The sequence below is a fragment of the Primulina tabacum genome, chromosome 10, assembly GCF_025594145.1.
Source record: "Primulina tabacum isolate GXHZ01 chromosome 10, ASM2559414v2, whole genome shotgun sequence".
In the NCBI taxonomy this organism is placed as follows: Eukaryota; Viridiplantae; Streptophyta; class Magnoliopsida; order Lamiales; family Gesneriaceae; genus Primulina; species Primulina tabacum.
In genome coordinates, this window is record NC_134559.1 from 28,459,482 (window position 1) to 28,479,793 (window position 20,312).

Genomic DNA, 20,312 nt, shown 5'->3' on the forward strand with positions numbered 1-20,312 from the left:
CGGAAGGGTATGACGCAGATTACTCCGGAGACGGTTAACTCATTAAAAACAATTATTTCGACTGTTTTTGACATAATTTACGTAAACGGTCGCGACACGAGTACTTCCCAGGGAGGTCACCCATCCTAGCTCTGCCATCGCGCCAGAACGCTTAACTTCATGGTTATGATTGGCGAGAGAAGTGCCGCGTGTTGTCCATCGCCCGCCGCCCGCTCCACACGTACTCGAGGGATTTAAGAATAAATATCCCACTCAATGTCCGGGTGTGTTCATACCAGCACTAATGCATCATATCCCATCTGAACTCCGAAGTTAAGCGTGCTTGGGCGAGAGCAGTACTAGGATGGGTGACCCCCTGGGAAGTCCTTGTGTTGCACCCCTCTTCGTGTTTTTCTATTTTTTATTACTTGTGGACAGACGATTTTTCGGCTCAAATCATGTGAATCTCTATCGGGACCAGACAAGGACATGTAAAATCAACGTTAGCTCGGGCACTGCAGGATTTGGACAAAATTATAGGCTAATTTGATTGTAAACGGGCAAAGGACGAGAATCATTACTCCGCAAAGAGCTGCGTGCGATATTTTAGCTAAATTTCTTTCTCTAAGAACCCTCTAATTTAAGATTTACCGCCTCCTGTCAAGCTTCCGTTTCCTCGAGAAATCCGCTTAGGAAGTTCGAAATTCGATTCCGGTTCCATTTATTGTATCCCAGGCATAATAATAGCTTTACATTCGCTATTTCCTTCTTCTTATTTTTTTTTCTATTTTCTGGGATTATTTTGCGATTTTGTTGTCGTGAGGCGGTTTTTGTGCGGAAGGGTATGACGCAGATTACTCCGGAGAAGGTTAACTAATTAAAAAAATTATTTCAACTGTTTTATCCATAATTTACGTAAAACGGTCGTGACACGAGGTCTTCCCAGGGAGGTCGCCCATCCTAGCTCTACCATCGCGCTAGAACGCTTAACTTCATGGTTATGATTGGGCGAGAGAAGTGCCGCAGTGTTGTCCATCGTCGCCCGCTCCATACGTGCTCGAGGGATATAAGAACAAACATCCCAGTCAATGTCGGGTGCGTTAATGCCAGCACTAATGAACTGGATCCTATCAGAACTCCGAAGTTAAGCGTGCTTGGGCGAGAGCAGTACTAGGATGGATGACTCCCTGGGAAGTCGTCGTGTTGCACCCATTTTTGTGTTTTTCTATTTTTGATGTATTACTTGTTGACAGACGATTTTCGGCTCAAATCATCTGAATCTCGATCGGGAAAAAATAAGACATGTGAAATCAACGTAGCTCGGGCACTGCCTGATTTGGACAAAATTGTAGGTTAATTTTATTGTAACAGGGCAAACGAACGAGAGTCATTAATCCGCAATGAGCTGACGAGATTTTAGCCGAATTCCTTTTCTAAGACCCTCTAATTTGCGATTTTCCGTTTCTGTTAAGCTTCCATTTCCTCGAGAAATCCGCTTAGCCAGTTCGAAATTTGATTCCGGTTCCATTTTAATCATATCCCTGGCATAATAATAGCTTTACATTCGCTATTTTCTTCTTCTTATTTTTTTTCTATTTTCTGGGAACATTTAGCGATTTTTGTTGTCGTGAGCCGGTTCTGTGCAGAAGGGTATGACGCAGATTACTCCGGAGACGGTTAACTCATTAAAAATAATTATTTCGACTGTTTTTGCAATAATTTACGCAAATGGTCGCGACACGAGGACTTCCGAGGGAGGTCACCCATCCTAGCTCTGCCATCGCGCCAGAACGCTTAACGTCAAGGTTATGATTGGGCGAGAGCAGTGCCGCGTGTTGTCCATCGCCGCCCGCTCCACACGTACTCGAGGGATATTAGAATATACATCCAACTCAAGGTCGGGTGCGATCATACCAGTACCAATGCACCGGATCCCATTAGAACTCAGAAGTTAAGCGTGCTTGGACGAGAGCAGTACTAGGATGGGTGAACCCCAGGGAAGTCCTCGTGTTGCACACCTTTTCGTGTTTTTCTATTTTTGATTACTTGTTGACAGACTATTTTCCGCTCAAATCATCTGAATCTGGATCGGGACAAGATAAGACATGAGAAATCAACGTAGCTCGGGCACTGCCGGATTTGGACAAAATTGTAGGCTAATTTGATTGTAAACGGGCAAACGACCGAGGCTCTTTACTACGCAATGAGCTGACGAGATTTTAGCCGAATTCCTTCTCTAAGACTCACTAATTTGCGATTTACCGCTTCTGTTAAGCTTCCGTTTTCTCGAGAAATCCGCTTAGGAAGTTCTAAATTTGATTCCTGTTCCATTTTATCGTATCCCAGGCATAATAATAGCTTTATATTCGCTATTTCTTCTTCTTATTTTTTTTCTATTTTTTGGGAACATTTATCGATTTTTGTTGTCGTGAGCCGGTTCTGTGCGGAAGGGTATGACGCAGATTACTCTAAAGACGGTTAACTCATTATAAACAATTATTTCGACTGTTTTATCCATAATTTATGTAAACGGTCGCGACACGTCGTCTTCCCAGGGGAGGTCACCCATCCTAGCACTGCCATCGCGCCAGAACGCTTAACTTCATGGTTATGATTGGGCGAGAGCACTGCCGCTTGTTGTCCATCGCCGCCCGCTCCACACGTACTTAAGGAATATAAGAATAAACATCCCACTCAATGTCTGGTGCGATCATACCAGCACTAATGCACCGGATCCCATCATAACTCTGAAGTTAAGCGTGCTTGGGAGAGAGCAGTACTAGGATGGGTGACCCCCTGTGAAGTCCTCGTGTTGTACACCTTTTCGTGTTTTTCTATTTTTGATTACTTTTTGACGGACGATTCGGCTCAAATCATCTGAATCTCGATCGGGACCAAATAAGACATGTGAAATCAGCGTAGCTCGGGTACTGCCGGATTTGGACAAATTAGTAGGCTAATTTTATTGTAAACGCGCAAACGGACGAGACTCATTACTCCGCAAAGTGCTCGCGAGATTTTAGCTAACTTTCTTCTCTAAGACCCTCTAATTTGCGATTTACCGCTTCTGTTAAGGTTCCGTTTCCTCGAGAAATTCGCTTATGAAGTTCGAAATTCGATTCCGGTTCCATTTTAACGTATCCCAGGCATAAAAATAGCTTTACATTCACTATTTCCTTCTTCTTATTATTTTTCTATTTTCTGGGAACATTTAGCGATTTTTGTTGTAGTGAGCCGGTTCTGTGCGGAAGGGTATGACGCAGATTACTCCGGAGACGATTAACTCATTAAAAACAATTATTTCGACTGTTTTAGCTATAATTTACGTAAACGGTCGCGACACGAGGACATCCCAGGGAGGTCACCCATCCTAGCTCTGCCATCGCGACATAACACTTAACTTCATGGTTCTGAATGGGCGAGAGCAGTGCCGCGTGTTGTCCCTCGCCGCCCGCTCCACACGTACTCGAAAGATATAAGAATAAACATCCCACTCAATGTCGGGTGCGATCATACCAGCACTAATGCACCAGATCCCATCAGAACTCCGAAGTTAAGTGTGCCTGGGCGAGAGCAGTACTAGCATGGTTGACCCCCTGGGAAGTCCTCGTGTTGCACTCCTTTTCGTGTTTTTCTATTTTTGATTACTTGTTGACAGACATATTTCGGATCAAATCATCTGAATCTCGATCGGGACCAGATAAGACTTGTAAAATCAACGTAGCTCGGGCACTGCCAGATTTGGACATAATTTTAGGCTAGTTTGATTGTAAACGGGCAAACGAGCGAGACTCATTAGTACGCAATGAGCTGAAGAGATTTTAGCCGAATTCCTTCTCTAAGACCCTCTAATTTGCGATTCACTGCTTCTGTTAAGCTTTCGTTTCCTCGAGAAATCCGCTTAGGAAGTTTGAAATTCGATTCCGGTTCCATTTTATCGTATCCTAGGTTTATAATAATAGCTTTACATTCGCTATTTCCTTCTTCTTATATTTTTCCTATTTTCTGGGAACATTTAGCGATTTTTGTTGTCGTGAACCGGTTCTGTGCGGAAGGGTATGACGCAGATTACTCCGGAGACGGTTAACTCATTAAAAACAATTATTTCGACTGTTTTTGCCATAATTTACGTAAACGGTCGTGACACGAGGACTTCCCATGGAGGTCACCCATCCTTGCTCTGCCATTGCGCCAGAACGCTTAACTTCATGCTTATGATTGGGCGAGAGAAGTGCCGCGTGTTGTCTATCGTCGCCCGCTCCACACGTACTCGAGGGATATAAGAATAAACATCCCACATAATGTCCATGTGTGTTCATACCAGGACTAATGCATCGGATCCCATCTTAACTCTGAAGTTAAGCGTGCTTGGGCGAGAGCAGTACTAGGATGGGTGACCCCCTGGGAAGTCCTCTTGTTGCACCCCTCTTCGTGTTTTTCTATTTTTTATTACTTGTGGACCGACGATTTTCGGCTCAAATCATGTGAATCTCTATCGGGACCAGATAAGACATGTGAAATCAACGTAGCTCGGGCACTGCCGGATTGGACAAAATTATAGGCTAATTTGATTGTAAACGGGGCAAACGGACGAGAATCATTACTCCGCAAAGTGCTCGCGAGATTTTAGCTAAATTTCTTCTCTAAGACCCTCTAATTTGCGATTTATCGCTTCTGTTAAGGTTCCGTTTCCTCGAGAAATCCGCTTAGGAAGTTCGATATTCGATTCCGGTTCCATTTTGACGTATCCCCGGCATAAAAATAGCTTTACATTCACTATTTCCTTCTTCTTATTATTTTTCTATTTTCTGGGAACATTTAGCGATTTTTGTTGTAGTGAGCCGGTTCTGTGCGGAAGGGTATGACGCAGATTACTCCAGAGACGGTTAACTCATTAAAAACAATTATTTCGACTGTTTTAGCTAAAATTTACGTAAATGGTCGCGACACGAGGACATCCCAGGGAGGTCACCCATCCTAGCTCTGCCATCGCGACAGAACACCTAACTTCATGGTTCTGAATGGGCGAGAGCAGTGCCGTGTGTTGTCCATCGCCGCCCGCACCACACGTTCTCGAGGGATATAAGAATAAACATCCCACTCAATGTCGGGTGCGATCATACCAGCACTAATGCATCGGATCCCATCAGAACTCCGAAGTTAAGCATGCTTGGGCGAGAGCAGTACTAGGATGGTTGACCCCCTGGGAAGTCCTCGTGTTGCATCCCTTTTCGTGTTTTTCTATTTTTGATTACTTGTTGACAGACGATTTTCGGATCAAATCATCTGAATCTCGATCGGGACCAGATAAGACTTGTAAAATCAACGTAGCTCGGGCACTGCCGGATTTGGTCAAAATTTTAGGCTAGTTTGATTGTAAACGGGCAAACAAACGAGACTCATTAGTACGCAATGAGCTGACAAGATTTTAGCCGAATTCCTTCTCTAAGAAACTCTAATTTGCGATTCACTGCTTCTGTTAAGCTTTCGTTTCCTCGAGAAATCCGCTTAGGAAGTTTGAAATTCGATTCCGGTTCCATTTTATCGTATCCTAGGTTTATAATAATAGCTTTACATTCGATATTTCCTTCTTCTTATATTTTTCCTATTTTATGGGAACATTTAGCGATTTTTGTTGTCGTGAACCGGTTCTGTGCGGAAGAGTATGACGCAGATTACTCCGGAGACGGTTAACTCATTAAAAAAAATTATTTCGACTGTTTTTGCCATAATTTACGTAAACGGTCGCGACAGAAGGACTTCCCAGGGAGGTCACCCATCCTAGCTCTGCCATCGCGCCAGAACGCTCAACTTCATGGTTATGATTGGGCGAGAGAAGTGCCGCGTGTTGTCTATCGCCGCCCGCTCCACACGTACTCGAGGGATATAAGAATAAACATCCCACTCAAAGTCCGGGTGTGTTCATACCAGCACTAATGCATCGGATCCCATCTGAACTCCGAAGTTAAGCGTGCTTGGGCGAGAGCAGTACTAGGATGGATGACCCCCTGAGAAGTCCTCGTGTTGCACCCCTTTTCGTGTTTTTCTATTTTTTATTACTTGTGGACAGACGATTTTCGGCTCAAATCATGTGAATCTCTATCGGGACCAGATAAGACATGTGAAATCAACGTATCTCGGGCACTGCCGGATTTGGAAAAAATTATAGGCTAATTTGATTGTAAACGGGCAAACGGACGAGAATCATTAATCCGCAAAGAACTGGCGATATTTTAGCTAAATTTCTTCTTTAAGACCCTCTAATTTAAGATTTACCGCTTCTGTTAAGCTTCCATTTCCTCGAGAAATCCGCTTAGGAAGTTCGAAATTCGATTCCGGTTCCATTTTATCGTATCCCAGGCATAATAATAGCTTTACATTCGCTATTTCCTTCTTCTTATTTTTTTTTCTATTTTCTGGGATAATTTTGCGATTTTTGTTGTCGTGAGGCGGTTTTGTGCGGAAGGGTATGACGCAGATTACTCCGGAGAAGGTTAACTAATTAAAAACAATTATTTCAACTGTTTTATCCATAATTTACGTAAACGGTCGCGACACGAGGTCTTCCCAGGGAGGTCGCCCATCCTAGCTCTGCCATCGCACCAGAACGCTTAACGTCATGGTTATGATTGGGCGAGAGCAGTGCCGCGTGTTGTCCATCGCCGCCCGCTTCACACGTACTCGAGGGATATTAGAATATACATCCTACTCAAGGTAGGGTGCGATCATACCAGCACCAATGCACCGGATCCCATTAGAACTCCGAAGTTAAGCGTGCTTGGACGAGAGCAGTACTAGGATGGTTGAACCCCAAGGAAGTCCTCGTGTTGCACACCTTTTCGTGTTTTTCTATTTTTGATTACTTGTTGACAGACTATTTTCAGCTCAAATCATCTGAATCTGGATCGGGACAAGATAAGACATGAGAAATCAACGTAGCTCGGGCACTGCCGGATTTGGGCAAAATTGTAGGCTAATTTGATTGTAAACGGGCAAACGACCGAGACTCTTTACTACGCAATGAGCTAACGAGATTTTAGCCGAATTCCTTCTCTAAGACTCACTAATTTGCGATTTACCGCTTCTGTTAAGCTTCCGTTTTCTCGAGAAATCCGCTTAGGAAGTTCTAAATTCGATTCCTGTTCCATTTTATCGTATCCCAGGCATAATAATAGCTTTATATTCGCTATTTCTTCTTCTTATTTTTTTTCTATTTTTTGGGAAAATTTATCGATTTTTGTTGTCGTGAGCCGGTTCTGTGCGGAAGGGTATGACGCAGATTACTCTGGAGACGGTTAACTCATTAAAAACAATTATTTCGACTGTTTTATCCATAATTTATGTAAACAGTCGCGACACGTGGCCTTCTCAGGGGAGGTCACCCATCCTAGCACTGCCATCGCGCCAGAACGCTTAACTTCATGGTTATGATTGGGCGAGAGCAGTGCCGCGTGTTGTCCATCGCCGCTCGCTCCACACGTACTTAAGGGATATAAGAATAAACATCCCACTCAATGTCTGGTGCGATCATATTAGCACTAATGCACCGGATCCCATCATAACTCTGAAGTTAAGCATGCTTGGGAGAGAGCAGTACTAGGATGGGTGACCCCCTGTGAAGTCCTCGTGTTGTACACCTTTTCGTGTTTTTCTATTTTTGATTAATTTTTGACGGACGATTTTCGGCTCAAATCATCTGAATCTCGATCGGGATTAAATAAGACATGTGAAATCAGCGTAGCTCGGGTACTGCCGGATTTGGACAAATTAGTAGGCTAATTTTATTGTAAACGGGCAAACGGACGAGAATCATTACTCCGCAAAGTGCTCGCGAGATTTTAGCTAAATTTCTTCTCTAAGACCCTCTAATTTGCGATTTACCGCTTCTGTTAAGGTTCCGTTTCCTCGAGAAATCCGCTTAGGAAGTTCGAAATTCGATTCCGGTTCCATTTTAACGTATCCCTGGCATAAAAATAGCTTCACATTCACTATTTCCTTCTTCTTATTATTTTTCTATTTTCTGGGAACATTTAGCGATTTTTGTTGTAGTGAGCCGGTTCTGTGCGGAAGAGTATGACGCAGATTACTCCGGAGACGGTTAACTCATTAAAAACAATTATTTCGACTGTTTTAGCTATTATTTACGTAAAGGTCGCGACACGAGGACATCCCAGGGAGGTCACCCATCCTAGCTCTGCCATCGCGACAGAACACTTAACTTCATGGTTCTGAATGGGCGAGAGCAGTGCCGCGTGTTGTCCCTCGCCGCCCGCTCCACACGTACTCGAAAGATATAAGAATAAACATCCCACTCAATGTCGGGTGCGATCATACCAGCACTAATGCACCAGATCCCATCAGAACTCCGAAGTTAAGTGTGCCTGGGCGAGAGCAGTACTAGGATGGTTGACCCCCTGGGAAGTCCTCGTGTTGCACTCCTTTTCGTGTTTTTCTATTTTTGATTACTTGTTGACAGACATATTTCGGATCAAATCATCTGAATCTCGATCGGGACCAGATAAGACTTGTAAAATCAACGTAGCTCGGGCACTGCCAGATTTGGACATAATTTTAGGCTAGTTTGATTGTAAACGGGCAAACGAGCGAGACTCATTAGTACGCAATGAGCTGAAGAGATTTTAGCCGAATTCCTTCTCTAAGACCCTCTAATTTGCGATTCACTGCTTCTGTTAAGCTTTCGTTTCCTCGAGAAATCCGCTTAGGAAGTTTGAAATTCGATTCCGGTTCCATTTTATCGTATCCTAGGTTTATAATAATAGCTTTACATTCGCTATTTCCTTCTTCTTATATTTTTCCTATTTTCTGGGAACATTTAGCGATTTTTGTTGTCGTGAACCGGTTCTGTGCGGAAGGGTATGACGCAGATTACTCCGGAGACGGTTAACTCATTAAAAACAATTATTTCGACTGTTTTTGCCATAATTTACGTAAACGGTCGCGACACGAGGACTTCCCATGGAGGTCACCCATCCTTGCTCTGCCATTGCGCCAGAACGCTTAACTTCATGCTTTTGATTGGGCGAGAGAAGTGCCGCGTGTTGTCTATCGTCGCCCGCTCCACACGTACTCGAGGGATATAAGAATAAACATCCCACATAATGTCCATGTGTGTTCATACCAGGACTAATGCATCGGATCCCATCTTAACTCTGAAGTTAAGCGTGCTTGGGCGAGAGCAGTACTAGGATGGGTGACCCCCTGGGAAGTCCTCTTGTTGCACCCCTCTTCGTGTTTTTCTATTTTTTATTACTTGTGGACCGACGATTTTCGGCTCAAATCATGTGAATCTCTATCGGGACCAGATAAGACATGTGAAATCAACGTAGCTCGGGCACTGCCGGATTTGGACAAAATTATAGGCTAATTTGATTGTAAACGGGCAAACGGACGAGAATCATTACTCCGCAAAGTGCTCGCGAGATTTTAGCTAAATTTCTTCTCTAAGACCCTCTAATTTGCGATTTACCGCTTCTGTTAAGGTTCCGTTTCCTCGAGAAATCCGCTTAGGAAGTTCGAAATTCGATTCCGGTTCCATTTTGACGTATCCCCGGCATAAAAATAGCTTTACATTCACTATTTCCTTCTTCTTATTATTTTTCTATTTTCTGGGAACATTTAGCGATTTTTGTTGTAGTGAGCCGGTTCTGTGCGGAAGGGTATGACGCAGATTACTCCAGAGACGGTTAACTCATTAAAAACAATTATTTCGACTGTTTTAGCTAAAATTTACGTAAACGGTCGCGACACGAGGACATCCCAGGGAGGTCACCCATCCTAGCTCTGCCATCGCGACAGAACACTTAACTTCATGGTTCTGAATGGGCGAGAGCAGTGCCGTGTGTTGTCCATCGCCGCCCGCACCACACGTTCTCGAGGGATATAAGAATAAACATCCCACTCAATGTCGGGTGTGATCATACCAGCACTAATGCATCGGATCCCATCAGAACTCCGAAGTTAAGCATGCTTGGGCGAGAGCAGTACTAGGATGGTTGACCCCCTGGGAAGTCCTCGTGTTGCATCCCTTTTCGTGTTTTTCTATTTTTGATTACTTGTTGACAGACGATTTTCGGATCAAATCATCTGAATCTCGATCGGGACCAGATAAGACTTGTAAAATCAACGTAGCTCGGGCACTGCCGGATTTGGTCAAAATTTTAGGCTAGTTTGATTGTAAACGGGCAAACAAACGATACTCATTAGTACGCAATGAGCTGACAAGATTTTAGCCGAATTCCTTCTCTAAGAAACTCTAATTTGCGATTCACTGCTTCTGTTAAGCTTTCGTTTCCTCGATAAATCCGCTTAGGAAGTTTGAAATTCGATTCCGGTTCCATTTTATCGTATCCTAGGTTTATAATAATAGCTTTACATTCGATATTTCCTTCTTCTTATATTTTTCCTATTTTATGGGAACATTTAGCGATTTTTGTTGTCGTGAACCGGTTCTGTGCGGAAGAGTATGACGCAGATTACTCCGGAGACGGTTAACTCATTAAAAAAAATTATTTCGACTGTTTTTGCCATAATTTACGTAAACAGTCGCGACAGAAGGACTTCCCAGGGAGGTCACCCATCCTAGCTCTGCCATCGCGCCAGAACGCTCAACTTCATGGTTATGATTGGGCGAGAGAAGTGCCGCGTGTTGTCTATCGCCGCCCGCTCCACACGTACTCGAGGGATATAAGAATAAACATCCCACTCAAAGTCCGGGTGTGTATATACCAGTACTAATGCATCGGATCCCATCTGAACTCCGAAGTTAAGCGTGCTTGGGCGAGAGCAGTACTAGGATGGATGACCCCTTGGGAAGTCCTCGTGTTGCACCCCTTTTCGTGTTTTTCTATTTTTTATTACTTGTGGACAGACGATTTTCGGCTCAAATCGTGTGAATCTCTATCGGGACCAGATAAGACATGTGAAATCAACGTATCTCGGGCACTGCCGGATTTGGAAAAAATTATAGGCTAATTTGATTGTAAACGGGCAAACGAACGAGACTCATTAATCCGCAAAGAACTGGCGATATTTTAGCTAAATTTCTTCTTTAAGACCCTCTAATTTAAGATTTACCGCTTCTGTTAAGCTTCCGTTTCCTCGAGAAATCCGCTTAGGAAGTTCGAAATTCGATTCTGGTTCCATTTTATCGTATCCCAGGCATAATAATAGCTTTACATTCGCTATTTCCTTCTTCTTATTTTTTTTTCTATTTTCTGGGATAATTTTGCGATTTTTGTTGTCGTGAGGCGGTTTTGTGCGGAAGGGTATGACGCAGATTACTCCGGAGAAGGTTAACTAATTAAAAACAATTATTTCAACTGTTTTATCCATAATTTACGTAAACGGTCGCGACACGAGGTCTTCCCAGGGAGGTCGCCCATCCTAGCTCTGCCATCGCGCCAGAACGCTTAACGTCATGGTTATGATTGGGCGAGAGCAGTGCCGCGTGTTGTCCATCGCCGCCCGCTTCACACGTACTCGAGGGATATTAGAATATACATCCTACTCAAGGTAGGGTGCGATCATACCAGCACCAATGCACCGGATCCCATTAGAACTCCGAAGTTAAGCGTGTTTGGACGAGAGCAGTACTAGGATGGTTGAACCCCAAGGAAGTCCTCGTGTTGCACACCTTTTCGTGTTTTTCTATTTTTGATTACTTGTTGACAGACTATTTTCAGCTCAAATCATCTGAATCTGGATCGGGACAAGATAAGACATGAGAAATCAACGTAGCTCGGGCACTGCCGGATTTGGACAAAATTGTAGGCTAATTTGATTGTAAACGGGCAAACGACCGAGACTTTTTACTACGCAATGAGCTAACGAGATTTTAGCCGAATTCCTTCTCTAAGACTCACTAATTTGCGATTTACCGCTTCTGTTAAGCTTCCGTTTTCTCGAGAAATCCGCTTAGGAAGTTCTAAATTCGATTCCTGTTCCATTTTATCGTATCCCAGGCATAATAATAGCTTTATATTCGCTATTTCTTCCTCTTATTTTTTTTCTATTTTTTGGGAACATTTATCGATTTTTGTTGTCGTGAGCCGGTTCTGTGCGGAAGGGTATGACGCATATTACTCTGGAGACGGTTAACTCATTAAAAACAATTATTTCGACTGTTTTATCCATAATTTATGTAAACAGTCGCGACACGTGGTCTTCCCAGGGGAGGTCACCCATCCTAGCACTGCCATCGCGCCAGAACGCTTAACTTCATGGTTATGATTGGGCGAGAGCAGTGCCGCGTGTTGTCCATCGCCGCTCGCTCCACACGTACTTAAGGGATATAAGAATAAACATCCCACTCAATGTCTGGTGCGATCATATTAGCACTAATGCACCGGATCCCATCATAACTCTGAAGTTAAGCATGCTTGGGAGAGAGCAGTACTAGGATGGGTGACCCCCTGTGAAGTCCTCGTGTTGTACACCTTTTCGTGTTTTTCTATTTTTGATTAATTTTTGATGGACGATTTTCGGCTCAAATCATCTGAATCTCGATCGGGATTAAATAAGACATGTGAAATCAGCGTAGCTCGGGTACTGCCGGATTTGGACAAATTAGTAGGCTAATTTTATTGTAAACGGGCAAACGGACGAGAATCATTACTCCGCAAAGTGCTCGCGAGATTTTAGCTAAATTTCTTCTCTAAGACCCTCTAATTTGCGATTTACCGCTTCTGTTAAGGTTCCGTTTCCTCGAGAAATCCGCTTAGGAAGTTCGAAATTCGATTCCGGTTCCATTTTAACGTATCCCTGGCATAAAAATAGCTTCACATTCACTATTTTCTTCTTCTTATTATTTTTCTATTTTCTGGGAACATTTAGCGATTTTTGTTGTAGTGAGCCGGTTCTGTGCGGAAGGGTATGACGCAGATTACTCCGGAGACGGTTAACTCATTAAAAACAATTATTTCGACTGTTTTAGCTATAATTTACGTAAAGGTCGCGACACGAGGACATCCCAGGGAGGTCACCCATCCTAGCTCTGCCATCGCGACAGAACACTTAACTTCATGGTTCTGAATGGGCGAGAGCAGTGCCGTGTGTTGTCCATCGCCGCCCGCACCACACGTTCTCGAGGGATATAAGAATAAACATCCCACTCAATGTCGGGTGCGATTATACCAGCACTAATGCATCGGATCCCATCAGAACTCCGAAGTTAAGCATGCTTGGGCGAGAGCAGTACTAGGATGGTAGACCCCCTGGGAATCCTCGTGTTGCATCCTTTTTCGTGTTTTTCTATTTTTGATTACTTGTTGACAGACGATTTTCGGATCAAATCATCTGAATCTCGATGGGGACCAGATAAGACTTGTAAAATCAACGTAGCTCGGGCACTGCTGGATTTGGAAAAAATTTTAGGCTAGTTTGATTGTAAATGGGCAAACGAACGAGACTCATTAGTACGCAATGAGCTGTCGAGATTTTAGCCGAATTCCATCTCTAAGACCCTCTAATTTGCGATTCACTGCTTCTGTTAAGCTTTCGTTTCCTCGAGAAATCCGCTTAGGAAGTTCGAAATTCGATTCCGGTTCCATTTTATCGTATCCTAGGTTTATAATAATAGCTTTACATTCGCTATTTCCTTCTTCTTATTTTTTTCCTATTTTCTGCGAACATTTAGCGATTTTTGTTGTCGTGAGCGGGTTCTGTGCGGAAGGGTATGACACATATTACTCCGGAGAAGGTTAACTCATTAAAAACAATTATTTCGACTGTTTTATCCATAATTTACGTAAACGGTCGCGACACGAGGACTTCCCAAGGAGGTCACCCATCCTAGCTCTGCCATCGCTCCAGAACGATAACTTTATGGTTCTGATTGGGCGAGAGTACTGCCGCGTGTTGTCCATCGCCGCCCGCTCCACACGTACTCGAGGGATATAAGAATAAACATCCCACTCAATGTCGGGTGCCATCATACCAGCACTAATGCCCCAGATCCCATCAGAACTGCGAAGTTAAGCGTTCTTGGGCGAGAGCAGTACTAGAATGGGTGACCCCCTGGGAAGTCCTCCTCGTATTGCACCCCTTTTCGTGTTTTTATATTTTTTATTACTTGTTGACAGAAGATTTTTGGCTCAAATCATCTGAATCTGGATCGAGACCAGATAAGACATTAGAAATCAACGTAGCTCGGGCAATGCCGGATTTAGAAAAAATTGTAGGCTAATTTGATTGTAAACGGGCAAACGAACGAGACTCATTACTATGTTATGAGCTGACGAGATTTTAGCCGAATTCTTTCTCTAAGACCCTCTAATATGCGATTTAACGCTTCTGTTAAGCTTCCGTTTCCTCGAGAAATCCGCTTAGGAAGTTCTAAATTCGATTCCGGTTCCATTTTATCGTATCTCAGGCATAATAATAGCTTTACATTCGCTATTTATTCTTCTTATTTTTTTTCTATTTTGTGGGAACATTTATCGACTTTTGTTGTCGTGAGCCGGTTCTGTACGGAAGGGGGTATGATGCAGATTACTCCGGAGACGGTTAACTAATTAAAAACAATTATTTCGACTCTTTTATCCATACTTTACGTAAACGGTCGCGACACGAGGTCTTCCCAATGAGGTCACCCATCCTAGCCGAATTCCTTCTCTAAGACTCTCTAATTTGCGATTTTCCGCTTCTGTTAAGCTTCCGTTTCCTCGAGAAATCCGCTTAGTAAGTTCGAAATTCGATTTCGGTTCCATTTTATCGTATCCCAGGCATAATAATAGCGTTACATTCACTATTTTCTTCTTCTTATTTTTTTTCTATTTTCTGCGAACATTTAACGATTTTTGTTGTCGTGAGCCGGTTCTGTGCGGAAAGGTATTATGTAGATTACTCCAGAGACGTTTAACTCATTATAAACAATTATTTCGACTGTTTTATCCATAATTTATGTTAACGGTCGTGACACGAGGACTTCCCAAGGAGGACACCCATCCTAGCTCTCTGCCATCGCGCAAGAACGCTTAACTTCATGGCTCTTACTGGGCGAGAGCAGTGCCGCGTGTTGTCCATCACTGCCCGCTCCACACGTACTTAAGGGATATAAGAATAAACATCCCACTCAATGTCGGGAGCGATCATACCAGCACTAATGCACCGGATCGCATCATAACTCCGAAGTTAAGCGTGCTTGGGAGAGAGCAGTACTAGGATGGGTGACCCCCTGGAAAGTCCTCGTGTTGCACCCCTTTTCGTGTTTTTCTGTTTTTGATTACTTGTTGACAGACGATTTTCGGCTCAAATCATCTGAATCTCGATCGGGACCAGATAAGACATGTGAAATCTGCGTAGCTCGGGTACTGCCGGATTTGGACAAAATTGTAGCCTAATCTTATTATAAACGGGCAAACGAACAAGACTCGTCACTCCGCAATGAGCTGGCGAGAGTTTAGCCGAATTCTTTCTCTAAGACCCTCTAATTTGCAATTTTACGCTTCTGTTAAGCTTCTGTTTTCTCGAGAAATCCGTTTAGGAAGTCCGAAATTCGATTCCAATTCCATTTTATCGTATCCCAGGAATAATAATAGCTTTACATTCGTTATTTTCTTCTTGTTATTTTTTTCCTATTTTCTGGGAACATTTAGCAATTTTTGTTGTCGTGAGCCAGTTCTCTGCGGAAGGGTATAACGTAGATTACTTCGGAGACGGTTAACTCATTAAAAATAATTATTTCGATTATTTAGCCATAATTTACGTAAACGGTCGCGACACGAGGACTGCCCAAGGAGGTCACCCATCCTAGCTCTGCCATCGCGCCAGAACGCTTAACTTCATGGTTCTGATTGGGCGAGAATAGTGCCGCGTGTTGTCCATCGCCGTCCGCTCCACAAGTACTCGAAGGATATAATAATAAACATCCCACTCGATGTCGTGTGTGATCATACCAGCACTAATGCACCGGATCCCATAAGAACTCCGAAGTTAAGTGTGCTTGGGTGAGAGCAGTACTAGGATGGGTGACCCCATGGAAAGTCCTCGTGTTACACCCTTTTTCGTATTTTTCTATTTTTGATTACTTTTTGACAGACGATTTTCGGCTCAAATCATCTGAATCTAGATCGGGACCAGATAAGACATGTGAAATCAACGTGGCTCGGGCACTGCCGGATTTTGACAAAATTGTAGGCTAATTTGATTGTGAACGGGCAAACGAACGAGACTCATTACTCCGCAATGAGCTGGCGAGATTTTAGCCGAATTCCTTCTCTAAGACCCTCTAATTTGCGATTTTTCGCTTCTGTTAAGCTTTCGTTTCTTCGAGAAATCCGTTTAGGAAGTCCGAAATTTGATTCCGGTTCCATTTTATCGTATCCCAGCATAATAATAGCTTTACATTCGCTATTTGATTCTTCTTATTTTTTATTTCTATTTTCTGGAACATTTAGTGATTTTTGTTGTCGTGAGCCGGTTCTGTGCGGAAGGGTATTACGTAGATCACTCCGGAGACGGTTAACTCATTAAAAACAATCATTTCGACTGTTTTATCCATAATTTACGTAAACGGTCGCGACACGAGGACTTTCCAGGGAGGTTACCCATCCTAGCTCTGCCATCGCGCCAGAACGCTTAACTTCATGGTTCTGATTGGGCGAGAGCAGTGCCGCGTGTTGTCCATCGCTGTCCGCTCCACACGTACTCAAAGGATTTAAGAATAAACATCCCACTCGATGTCGTGTGCGATCATATCAGTACTAGAATAGGTGACCCCCTGGGAAGTCCTCATGTTGCACCCCTTTTCGTGTTTTTCTATTTTTGATTACTTGTTGACAGACGATTTTCGGCTCAAATCATCTGAATCTCGATCGGGACCAGATGAGACATGTGAAATCAACGTAGCTTGGGCACTGCCAGATTTGGACAAAATTGTGGCCTAATTTGATTGTAAACGAGCAATCGAACGAGACTCATTACTCCGCAATGAGCTGGCGAGATTTTAGCCGAATTTCTTCTCTAAAACCCTCTAATTTGTGATTTTACGCTTCTGTTAAGCTTCCGTTTCCTCGAGAAATCCGATTAGAAAGTCCGAAATTTGATTCCGGTTCCATTTTATCTTATCACAGGCATAATAATAGCTTTATATTCGCTATTTTCTTCTTCTTATTTTTTTTCTATTTTCTGGGAATACTTAGCGATTTTTGTTGTCGTGAGCCGGTTCTGTGCAGAAGGGTATTACGTAGATTACTCCGGATACGGATAATTCATTAAAAACAATTATTTCGACTGTTTTATCCATAATTTACGTAAACGGTCGTGACACGAGTACTTCCTAGGGAGGTTACCCATCCTAGCTATGCCATCGCGCCAGAACGCTTAACTTTATGGTTCTGATTGGGCGAGAGCAGTGCCGCGTGTTGTCCATCGTCGCCTTCTCCACACGTACTCTCGGGACCAGATAAGACGTGAAATCAACGTAGCTCGGACACTGCCGGATTTGGACAAAATTGTAGGCTAATTTGATTGTAAACGGGCAAACGAACGAGACTCATTACTCCGCAATGAGCTGGCGAGATTTTAGCTAAATTCCTTCTCTAATACCCTCTAATTTGCGATTTTCCGCTTCTGTTAAGCTTCTGTTTCATCGAGAAATCAGCTTAGGAAGTCCGAAATTCGATTCTGTTCCATTTTATCGTATCCCAGGAATAATAATAGCTTTCTATTCGCTATTTTCTTCTTCTTAATTATTTTTCTATTTTCTGAGAATATTTAGCGATTTTTGTTGTCGTGAGCCGGTTCTGTGAGGAAGGATATGACTCAGATTACTCCGGAGACAGTTAACTCATTAAAAACAGTTATTTCAACTGTTTTAGCTATAATTTAAATAAACGGTCGCGACACAAGGACTTCCCAGGAAGGTCACCCATCCTAGCTCTGTCATCGCGCCAAAACGCTTAACTTCATGGTTCTGATTGGGCGAGAGCAGTGCCGGGTGTTGTCCATCGCCGCACGCTCCACACGTACGCGAGGCATATAAGAATAAAAATCCCACTCAATTTCGGGTGCGATCATACCAGCACTAATGCACCGGATCCCATCAGAACTTCGAAGTTAAGCGTGCTTGGGCGAGAGCAGTACTAGGATGGGTGGCCCCCCGGGAAGACCTCGTGTTGCATCCCTTTACGTGTTTTTCTATTTTTGATTACTTGTTGACAGACGATTTTCGGCTCAAATCATCTGAATCTCGATCGGGACCAGATAAGACATATGAAATCAACATAGCTCGGGCACTGCAATGTCGGGTGCGATCATACCCGCACTAATGCACCGGATCCCATCAGAACTCCGAAGTTAAGCGAGCCTGGGCGAGAGCAGTACTAGGATGGGTGACCCCCTGGGAAGTCCTCGTGTTGCACCTCTTTTCGTGTTTTTCTATTTTTGATTACTTGTTGACAGACGATTTTCGGCTCAAATCATCTGAATCTCGATCGAGACCAGATAAGACATGTGAAATCAACTTGGTTCAGGCACTGCCGGATTTGGAAAAAATTGTAGCCTAATTTGATTGTAAACGGGCAAACGAACGAGGCTCATTACTCTGCAATGAGCTGACGAGATTTTAGTAAAATTCCTTCTCTAAGACCCTCTAATTTGTGATTTTCCGCTTCTTTTAAGCTTCTGTTTCCTCGAGAAATCCGCTAAGGAAGTCCAAAATTTGATTATGGTTCCATTTTATCGTATCTCAGGCATAATAATAGCTTTACAATCGCTATTTTCTTCTTCTTATTTTTTTCCTATTTTCTGGGAACATTTATCGATTTTTGTTGTCGTGAGCCGGTTCTGTGCGGAAGGGTATGACGCAGATTACTCCGGATACGGTTAACTCATCAAAAAAAATTATTTCGACTGTTTTATCCATAATTTACGTAAACAATTGCGACACGAGGACATCCCAGGGAGGTCACCCATCCTAGTTCTGCCTTCGCGCCAGAACGCTTAACTTCAAGGTTTTGATTGGGCTAGAGCAGTGCCGCGTGTTGTCCATCGCCGCCCGCTCCACACGTACGCTAGGCATATAAGACGTGATAAGACGTGAAATCAACGTAGCTCGGGCACGAGATAAGACGTGAAATCAACGTAGCTCGGGCACTGCCGGATTTGGACAAAATTGTATCCTAACTTGATTGTAAACGGGCAAACGAACGAGACTCATTACTCCGCAATGAGCTGGCGAGATTTTAGCTAAATTCCTTCTCTAATACCCTCTAATTTGCGATTTTCCGCTTCTGTTAAGCTTCTGTTTCATCGAGAAATCAGCTTAGGAAGTCCGAAATTCGATTCTGTTCCATTTTATCGTATCCCAGGAATAATAATAGCTTTCTATTCGCTATTTTCTTCTTCTTAATTATTTTTCTATTTTCTGAGAATATTTAGCGATTTTTGTTGTCGTGAGCCGGTTCTGTGAGGAAGGATATGACTCAGATTACTCCGGAGACAGTTAACTCATTAAAAACAGTTATTTCAACTGTTTTAGCTATAATTTAAATAAACGGTCGCGACACAAGGACTTCCCAGGAAGGTCACCCATCCTAGCTCTGTCATCGCGCCAGAACGCTTAACTTCATGGTTCTGATTGGGCGAGAGCAGTGCCGCGTGTTGTCCATCGCCGCACGCTCCACACGTACGCGAGGCATATAAGAATAAAAATCCCACTCAATGTCGGGTGCGATCATACCAGCACTAATGCACCGGATCCCATCAGAACTCCGAAGTTAAGCGTGCTTGGGCGAGAGCAGTACTAGGATGGGTGGCCCCCCGGGAAGACCTCGTGTTGCACCCTTTTTCGTGTTTTTCTATTTTTGATTACTTGTTGACAGACGATTTTCAGCTCAAATCATCTGAATCTCGATCGGGACCAGATAAGACGTGAAATCAACGTAGCTCGGGCACTGCCGGATTTGGACAAAATTGTATCCTAACTTGATTATAAACGGGCAAACGAACGAGACTCATTACTCCGCAATGAGCTGGCGAGATTTTAGCCGAATTCCTTCTCTAAGACCCTCAAATTTGCGATTTTCCGCTTCTGTTTAGCTTCTGTTTCCTCGAGAAATCTGCTTAGGAAGTCCGAAATTCGATTCCGGTTTCATTTTATCGTATCTCAGGCATAATAATAGCTTTACATTCGCTATTTTCTTCTTCTTATTTTTTTCTATTTTCTTTGAACATTTAACGATTTTTGTTGTCGTGAGCCGGTTCTGTGCGGAAGGGTATGACGCCGATTACTCCGGAGAAGGTTAACTCATTTAAAACAATTATTTCAACTGTTTTATCCATAATTTACGTAAACGGTCGCGACACGAGGACTT

The 20,312-nt window shown here is 43.3% G+C and overlaps 17 non-coding genes and 6 pseudogenes across 17 annotated transcripts; all 23 read left to right on the forward strand.

The window, feature by feature from the left end:
• The first annotated feature begins 261 nt into the window (after positions 1 to 261).
• LOC142507033 (5S ribosomal RNA) lies at positions 262 to 380 on the forward strand. Its single transcript, XR_012805300.1, has one exon. It is a non-coding gene; the product is annotated as a 5S ribosomal RNA (ribosomal RNA).
• A 692-nt stretch (positions 381 to 1,072) lies between these two features.
• Positions 1,073 to 1,191, forward strand: LOC142511190 (5S ribosomal RNA; annotated as a pseudogene).
• A 688-nt stretch (positions 1,192 to 1,879) lies between these two features.
• LOC142508858 (5S ribosomal RNA) lies at positions 1,880 to 1,998 on the forward strand. Its single transcript, XR_012807059.1, has one exon. It is a non-coding gene; the product is annotated as a 5S ribosomal RNA (ribosomal RNA).
• Positions 1,999 to 2,681: 683 nt separating this feature from the next.
• LOC142510406 (5S ribosomal RNA) lies at positions 2,682 to 2,800 on the forward strand. The gene has a single exon (XR_012808518.1). It is a non-coding gene; the product is annotated as a 5S ribosomal RNA (ribosomal RNA).
• Positions 2,801 to 3,481: 681 nt separating this feature from the next.
• On the forward strand, positions 3,482 to 3,600 carry LOC142515021 (5S ribosomal RNA). Its single transcript, XR_012810888.1, has one exon. It is a non-coding gene; the product is annotated as a 5S ribosomal RNA (ribosomal RNA).
• Positions 3,601 to 4,286: 686 nt separating this feature from the next.
• LOC142511655 (5S ribosomal RNA) lies at positions 4,287 to 4,405 on the forward strand (annotated as a pseudogene).
• A 683-nt stretch (positions 4,406 to 5,088) lies between these two features.
• Positions 5,089 to 5,207, forward strand: LOC142514849 (5S ribosomal RNA). Its single transcript, XR_012810726.1, has one exon. It is a non-coding gene; the product is annotated as a 5S ribosomal RNA (ribosomal RNA).
• Positions 5,208 to 5,893: 686 nt separating this feature from the next.
• Positions 5,894 to 6,012, forward strand: LOC142514806 (5S ribosomal RNA). The gene has a single exon (XR_012810683.1). It is a non-coding gene; the product is annotated as a 5S ribosomal RNA (ribosomal RNA).
• A 684-nt stretch (positions 6,013 to 6,696) lies between these two features.
• On the forward strand, positions 6,697 to 6,815 carry LOC142508313 (5S ribosomal RNA). Its single transcript, XR_012806533.1, has one exon. It is a non-coding gene; the product is annotated as a 5S ribosomal RNA (ribosomal RNA).
• A 683-nt stretch (positions 6,816 to 7,498) lies between these two features.
• LOC142512195 (5S ribosomal RNA) lies at positions 7,499 to 7,617 on the forward strand (annotated as a pseudogene).
• Positions 7,618 to 8,299: 682 nt separating this feature from the next.
• LOC142513895 (5S ribosomal RNA) lies at positions 8,300 to 8,418 on the forward strand. Its single transcript, XR_012809818.1, has one exon. It is a non-coding gene; the product is annotated as a 5S ribosomal RNA (ribosomal RNA).
• A 686-nt stretch (positions 8,419 to 9,104) lies between these two features.
• On the forward strand, positions 9,105 to 9,223 carry LOC142511656 (5S ribosomal RNA; annotated as a pseudogene).
• A 683-nt stretch (positions 9,224 to 9,906) lies between these two features.
• Positions 9,907 to 10,025, forward strand: LOC142515501 (5S ribosomal RNA). The gene has a single exon (XR_012811344.1). It is a non-coding gene; the product is annotated as a 5S ribosomal RNA (ribosomal RNA).
• A 686-nt stretch (positions 10,026 to 10,711) lies between these two features.
• LOC142506752 (5S ribosomal RNA) lies at positions 10,712 to 10,830 on the forward strand. Its single transcript, XR_012805033.1, has one exon. It is a non-coding gene; the product is annotated as a 5S ribosomal RNA (ribosomal RNA).
• Positions 10,831 to 11,514: 684 nt separating this feature from the next.
• LOC142509414 (5S ribosomal RNA) lies at positions 11,515 to 11,633 on the forward strand. The gene has a single exon (XR_012807589.1). It is a non-coding gene; the product is annotated as a 5S ribosomal RNA (ribosomal RNA).
• A 683-nt stretch (positions 11,634 to 12,316) lies between these two features.
• On the forward strand, positions 12,317 to 12,435 carry LOC142512196 (5S ribosomal RNA; annotated as a pseudogene).
• Positions 12,436 to 13,117: 682 nt separating this feature from the next.
• LOC142516873 (5S ribosomal RNA) lies at positions 13,118 to 13,235 on the forward strand. The gene has a single exon (XR_012812644.1). It is a non-coding gene; the product is annotated as a 5S ribosomal RNA (ribosomal RNA).
• Positions 13,236 to 13,919: 684 nt separating this feature from the next.
• On the forward strand, positions 13,920 to 14,041 carry LOC142511540 (5S ribosomal RNA; annotated as a pseudogene).
• Positions 14,042 to 15,078: 1,037 nt separating this feature from the next.
• Positions 15,079 to 15,197, forward strand: LOC142509119 (5S ribosomal RNA). The gene has a single exon (XR_012807307.1). It is a non-coding gene; the product is annotated as a 5S ribosomal RNA (ribosomal RNA).
• A 682-nt stretch (positions 15,198 to 15,879) lies between these two features.
• Positions 15,880 to 15,998, forward strand: LOC142516816 (5S ribosomal RNA). Its single transcript, XR_012812590.1, has one exon. It is a non-coding gene; the product is annotated as a 5S ribosomal RNA (ribosomal RNA).
• A 2,005-nt stretch (positions 15,999 to 18,003) lies between these two features.
• Positions 18,004 to 18,122, forward strand: LOC142513725 (5S ribosomal RNA). The gene has a single exon (XR_012809655.1). It is a non-coding gene; the product is annotated as a 5S ribosomal RNA (ribosomal RNA).
• A 121-nt stretch (positions 18,123 to 18,243) lies between these two features.
• Positions 18,244 to 18,362, forward strand: LOC142513739 (5S ribosomal RNA). The gene has a single exon (XR_012809669.1). It is a non-coding gene; the product is annotated as a 5S ribosomal RNA (ribosomal RNA).
• A 1,302-nt stretch (positions 18,363 to 19,664) lies between these two features.
• On the forward strand, positions 19,665 to 19,783 carry LOC142509493 (5S ribosomal RNA). The gene has a single exon (XR_012807664.1). It is a non-coding gene; the product is annotated as a 5S ribosomal RNA (ribosomal RNA).
• Positions 19,784 to 20,312: the final 529 nt, after the last annotated feature.